General features: G+C 38.6%; 1 long non-coding RNA gene across 2 annotated transcripts; it reads left to right on the plus strand.

Moving 5' to 3' along the window:
- The first annotated feature begins 3,045 nt into the window (after positions 1 to 3,045).
- Positions 3,046 to 6,606, plus strand: LOC139477140 (uncharacterized). Of its 2 annotated transcripts, none has more exons than XR_011654138.1 (4): positions 3,046 to 3,272; positions 3,746 to 3,804; positions 4,952 to 5,030; positions 5,936 to 6,606. It is a non-coding gene; the product is annotated as an uncharacterized lncRNA (long non-coding RNA). The 2 variants fall into 2 exon arrangements; XR_011654139.1 differs by having other exon boundaries at positions 4,952 to 5,023.
- Positions 6,607 to 7,078: the final 472 nt, after the last annotated feature.

A 7,078-nucleotide genomic window follows, 5' to 3' on the forward strand; every position in this document is an offset into this window, starting at 1 on the left:
GAGGTGAGTTGGTTTGTTGTTTTTACTTGGTGATTTGTGTTTAGGAGGCGGAGGAGGTTGCGGTGGTTATTTGTTGTTGGTTTTATTAGGAGGGTTTGGGAAATGGATTATTTATTGAAGATTAAGTTTGATTCTGGAAAGCTGGGATAAGGTGAGACAAGTGGAAAGCGGGGATTAAGAGATATTTAGTCGAAGGAGTGGAGGTATGTGAGTGGTGGGCGTGGGTGGTGAGTAGGAAAGAGCGAGCGTTGTGTTTAGGAGAAGGGGGGATTAGGTGTTTTTTGCTTTTAGGAGTTGGGTCAAAGGGTGTGTTTGAGTGGTGGGCGTGGGTGTGAGTAGAAATGAGTGCGAGCTGTGTTAGGGAGATTGGGTAGGATAAGGTGTTAGTTATTTAGTGTTGTTGTTTTTTAAGGATTTAGGGGTTTTATGATTAATTCGGTGAGAGTGATTTTAAGAGTATGTGAATAAGGATAACGTGATAATTACCGATGATGGAGTTTCCTTGGCTGGCTATCAGGCAATGCTCTGTGCTGGCTTGGGAAGTGTTGCTCGCTGGGAGTACAAACTGCAACTGATTGTCTGGCCAAGACTCGTTTATTTTCAAACCGCTGTCCTGTAGCTGGAACACTGCTAGGTTCGGCGTTAAACAACAAACAAACAAACGGTGAGAGTGATTGTAAGAGTATGTGAATAAGGCTGAAAGGATGACGTGATAATTACCGATGTTGGAGTTCTCCTTGGCTGGCTATCAGGCAATTCTTAAATTCTTAAATCAGTAGAAGACTACATTCAGCTATCCAATAGGTTTTGTGATTGTACATAGCATCTTAAATTTATAATACTATTCCTTGCCGTATATTGCAGTACACTATTACTACTAAAAATGCGACCTGACAGCGCCGACAACGTAGTTTCTATAATAAGAACATGTATATAATTGTATTCCTTGACTTTACTTTTGTCATATCATATTGTATTCTAATTCTGGAGCGGTATTCAAATAAGTTTTTGCTTGTTTACCCATCCAGTTCACATATAAATGTTTAAAACAATATTTAGTAAACAAATAATTTAAACTCATGCAACAACATAGCGTGTGGAGACGATAGACCACTGAAAAGAGCATATATATGCACATCCAATGACCCCTGACATCACAAGGCATTGTTTTGCCAGTGTGTCAGGCAACAGAATACTACGAATTACATCACAGGGTACTGTGACCTGTTTGAAAAGTTAGGTACTGTATTCTAAAGGTAGGCCCAAAATTCTAGACAATCCAGTGATTGATATTGTGAACATCAATCCACACTGTTAGATGGTCACTGTCAGATGCCATGAACCAGGTCACCGAGCCTATCACCTGATCTATTAGGTTATCTCTTATGGGTGAGGCTAAAACGGCACCTCAGCAAAATGTCACTGATTTCTCCAACGAAAACAGCACCTTGATTTGGCAAAAAGGGCTACTAATTGTTGTCTGTTATCTGGAGAGACATGTTGATTCCTGGCCGAAATATATATAAATGAAATTTCTATAAAATAACTATTTATTTCCTACTTACTAAAATAAATATGACATATATAGTATACCTGTTGTCCAGTTTCTTGACATTTTCGCCAGACTCAGGTTCAGCTTGACATTGAGCTAATCTGAGTAAAGCTACTTAAAACTTCAAAGCATGTGATCTTTCAATGATAAGTTTAGTTGCACCTCCCAATCAGAATCATGAGTAAATTTGAGCAGAGGCTCATTTCTAATGTAAACTATTTTTAGGTGACTAACATTTAACAATTATTTGTGTTTGCAAGTTTAATTGCATTTATTTTACTTCAAAGAAATCAAAGCATATTATATTTTCACAATAAGTTTAGTTGCATCTCCAAATCAGAGTCGGCAAGTAGATGCTATTTTTTAATGTAAACCTTTTTGAACATTTCTCAGTTATTTGTGTTTACAAGTGACCATGCAAGTTTAATTTCATGTATTCGGGCATATTCAGACCCAAGGTAAAAAAAATAACAAGGTGCTGTTTTCACCAGGCAATAGTAGGCGAGGTACTATTTCCCTTTATAGTATAACCCTCTCTTACAACTAGCATAGGTTGATGGGGACCAATTCCAACCCGGAATCCCCAAATGAGTGGGTATGGTTTTATGCTGTTTTTAGCAATACCACGGCAAGGGACACCTGACATAGACTTCACACATTGTACCCATGACAAGAATCTAACCTTGGTCTTCAGCACTATAACCACTAGGCTACCCCACCGCCAAAATTCCCAACATAATAAACTTGTCATCACGGTATTCTTCAACAAGTTCAAGTGAAAATATCCATACCTTTCAAATGTCTTATCTTCCACTTCACAATGTTCACTGTTGCAAAACTCCTGTCATTTAATTTGTTCTTGATTATTCACACCTGCAAAAGTAAGTTTAGTCGGTACGGTATGAACTAAAAAAATGAGTCACTATAGAGTATCTAGATAAAGGAATATAAATAAGCAAACATATTTCTACATCATATACATTAGCAAGGATTAACATAAGTTAGGTAGATTGCTTATCCTACAAAAATTAAATCACACATTTACTAACATATGTAAAACAGAATAAGTGGCTTACAGAAGATAAAGAACTTTAATACGTGATCAATATTATTAACATATTCCTTACCTGAATCAGAGACCATATAACAGTCTATGTATTATGGTCTCTGTCTGAATATGTCACATCTTCAGCTCCCTGCAATCGAGGTTGTGAAACATTTCTGCTGTAGGAATATTACATCCGCTGGGATATCCCTTGTCACACTGCCTGGCATGGTAGGCAAACGCATATTCCATACACCACATAGGTATACTTCCTAATACACACTGTCGAAATCCCCGCGGCTCCCAATATGGCCTGTATGAACTGTAATCGGCCAACCTCGTCTCTTTCCGTAACTGCTGCAGAAATGACCGCTCGTCATTCGTGACCAACTCGTGTTATTCCGGGACAAGCAAGTCTACCCATAATTCCCTGTATGGCCGAGGGCGCCATTTTGGAACACAAATGTAAACAAACACTCAAACCTCGTGTAATCGATGTACACCGTGATGCTTGATTGCGATATGCTTACCTCGTGTATCGATACATTGTTCTCAATCACCTCTAACTCGGAAATCCCGGTCGAAATCCACCTGAGCCATCCACAACGAGGACGTCAAGTATTTCGAAAACTCGATTGACAGCCGAAGGAAGGAAGAGCAGCTTGCAGATGCCAGGTACGTAGCAGGGCTTCGAGACATAATGTTCCATGATTTCTATACAGAGATCTTATGAAATGGATTGATTTAGATATTTTCCTGATCTCCATGTTACTACTGTAAACGTCAAGGGCCTTTTAGTTTTGTTGTTTTCGGAAACCCTTTGTTATTATTATGATCAAGTGTTTGTTGTGACATGGTATTTCTATTTGGGATTGCATAAGAGCTACAGGTGCAGGACTTTTAAGGGTCGTGTCCTTATTCTCAACATAACGCTGGGATTTGATGATGAGGGTTAGTTACCAAGGGTATAAATCTGGCAAAGTGCACGTCAAACAAAACGTGGCATTCAATTCCAATCATGTGTTGCCACCTGAACCACCTGAAAGTGAGATATGGATTACAATGAATAATGACAGCTTATCAATCTTTAACAAATTCACACTGAAACATTGAAAGGATAAAGACAAGTTAGTTGTTTTCTGTTTCAGCATGTTCAGGGTTTCTGGGCAGGTTCACAGACATCCTCAGGGAGGATACCAAGTATTGAGTGAGTATTTTTGTTTGTGATAAATACAAACTACATGTATTCATCATGGTATATTTCAATGTAATGTGAAACATCACACTCACAATAGTCCAGCTCTGTGATGGCAGCCTGTAAATAATTGAACATGGACCAGGCAATCTAGTGATTGTTATTTTCAGCCAAGATCCATGCCCTCAGAGTATGATGACAACCTAGTCTGACCACTCAATTCATTAGTTGATTAGTGTTTGCAGCGGTAGAAACTAACACTTTCAGTCCACTAGTCCTAAAATGATAGCATATAGCAAAACCTTTAAAATGTCAAAATGACTAGTGCCAATTTCTAACCCTGGTGTTTGGATGTTGTGTTTGTGTGTGTATGTATGAGTGTATTTAGGTTGGTTTGTTGTTTAACGCCGCACTCAGCTATATGACGACGGTCTGTAAATAATGGAGTCTGGACCAGAAAACCCAGTGATTCATATCATGAGCATCGAGCCACGGAATTTAGATCAATGACATGCATCAACCAAGTCAGAGAGTCTGACCACCCAATCCCGTTAGTCGCCTTTTACGACAAGCATAATGGCCTTTTACGGCAAGCATGGGTTGCTGAAGACCTAGTCTACCCCGGAATCTTCACGGGTCGAGTGTATTTAACTTAAATCATGAATCTTATACTTGTTTCTCTGTGCTTTTACAATGTAACCCAAATTTTCTCTGGAATAATAAAGTATTTTCTTATTTATATCATTTCTGAACAAAGTGTCATATCAAGGTTAGATCTCTGTCAAAACAGTGCCATGGAAAAGCCAAACAAATAGCCTAGAAATAAAAGTAAATACTGCATTGCATTAATCTGCATTTCAAGAAAATGTGGCAATAATTCATGGAATGATATTCACCTCGGTGAGGATCCCTCTGCATTGTCGAACAAGTTATTTCCTATGTAATGTATGTGTTGAATGACCCTGACTTTGTTGTCAAAATATTGTTTTAACATTTGTTAAATATGGGGATAAATGTCATCTCTGAATGTTTGACATGAATTATTATGATTAGGGTAGTTCTAAGTCGGAATCACACCCGGGGTCTTTTCATTTGAATCAAATGTACAACATGTACAGTTTGGACATTTCTGTGATGTGAATGCTACTTATGTTTGTAGAATGTCCGGATGAATAAAAGAGACAGTCATCCGTGCAGCATCAATGCAAAGAAAGACCATAGAAGAGCAACAGTGAGTGGTAAATATTTTGAAATTATTCTGTTTGGTTCATATGGTTATTTTGCAAATATGTCTTCAGTTTGTTCCTTATCGCTGTAGGCACGGATGTCCTATTATCTAAGGCACTACAATTTTCTGTGCAGAGTTGCATCTCTTGGGCTTAGCAGAAACCTATAGTCATGGGTTCAAATCCTGGTTCTCCCCGGGTTAAAGCGTTCGCTCGTCACGCCGAAGACCCGGGTTCGATTCCCGACATGGGTACAATGTGTGAAGCCCATTTCTGGTGTCCCCCGTCGTGATATTGCTGGAATATTGCTAAAAGCGGCGTAAAACCATACTCAGTCAGTCAGTGGTTCTCCCCGATTATGTTGCTAGGTTTGTCAGCATTATACACATACTCGTGGGATTCATCAAAGACCTGCATCACTTAAGACTTTCTTCCCACATCAAACTAACATGCGGTGATATATCTGGAATACTGTTCAAAGCAGTGTTAAAGCCAAATCATTTATTTAACACTGCATCCAGCAAAAGTTTGGCTATATGACAAGGATTGTGAATATATATTTTTCCATGTTGATGAGTTGAAACAATCACTAAATGACATCTCTTAAAAAGATTCCCAGCATTCCAAGCCTAATTAATAGATAAGGTTGTGATTGAGTAGGCTCATTGATCACATGTAATCATACCACAGTGATGTGGGATATTGTCCATAATAGTTATCATCGGTTTGTCTGGACCGAGTTCATAACATTAGTCACTGGTTTGTCTGGTTGAGATTTGAGATGTGATTATCTTAAATGTTTAGCATATAACAAGACTCACATATGACAACTTAAGTGATTTTGCTGCCTTCTATCTGTAAGTACATGTGGCAACAATTCTTTTTGATTGCTAAAATCTTTTTACATAATGCTGCAGAAACTGAAGTCCTGCTTGAGATCCCTGGATGAGTACTCCAGGTTGACAGTCTGGAAGGACCAGACAAGGGAGTCCTAAACAGAGGCTGCACCCCTTCAGATATCAGAGGTGATTTGCAGACAGCGATGATGAGGGTCCTGTTATTTCAATGGAGGCCGACCGAGAAATTGTATGCCAAATGGTACTGGGACACACAAAGGCTGGTCTGGCTAATGTGAGAAGACCAACCAATGCCAAGCTGGAGTGGAATTCTTCCAGGACATTCAGGAAACTCTTGTAAACACTTGAAAGGAATGATAAATGGGACTTATTGTCTTTAAATGTGGACCCAAACACCAAATGGAAAGTTCACAATTCTACTAACACAATGCAGCAGAGATAGAGTCTAACTGGTATCCCCTCATACTGGTTCCTGTTCATCCATGGCAATATAGAAAGAAAAGGAGGATTGAGGGAAAGTAAGTTATCTGAACTGGTGAACATAATCCGTAGGTACTGTCAAGCGAACAGTTATCACACTCTGTTATGAGTATTGAAGAATAGGATGAAATTGCATTCTGCATCAGGAACCATCATGTGGACACTGTTCAATGTGCGATATACTATAGGCATATGAATAAAAGAAATTGATAATTTGATTGTTGCTTATGTTTCATTTGCCAGCTGTGTAAATGGGGATGTTTCATGATTTTGCCTCAGTTTAATAGCCACACTTATCTTATGAAACCATGCATTGCTTGGGCATCTCAAGATAAATAACACATGTTTCCTTTGCTCTGAAAACGTCTGATGACACATTGATCTGTTATGTCAAAGGTTAAAGTCACAACCAGACAAAAAGTTTGTTTGTGGTCTAACTCTTCCTTTGGGCAGGGTCAAAGTTGGAAAAAGGTCGTGTGTGATCTATATATACTACATTTTCCCTTAAATTGCCTTTTCTACAGAAGTCTTAGTAACTCTTATACATATACTGGTTACATTACTTCCATATTTTGGTCAATGATATGTTGAATTCTACCAAAGGACTGCATATTTGGTTTATGTGCTGGATAGCTCTTTGAAATGTTTTTGAAATATTTATCACTGATATTGAAGGTCAAATTCACACTCAAAAGGGATAATTCATGAGGGGTTGAAGTGTAA

Source organism: Haliotis cracherodii, unplaced genomic scaffold (assembly GCF_022045235.1).
Source record: "Haliotis cracherodii isolate W230 unplaced genomic scaffold, xgHalCrac1.p SCAF_31, whole genome shotgun sequence".
NCBI classification, from domain to species: Eukaryota; Metazoa; Mollusca; class Gastropoda; order Lepetellida; family Haliotidae; genus Haliotis; species Haliotis cracherodii.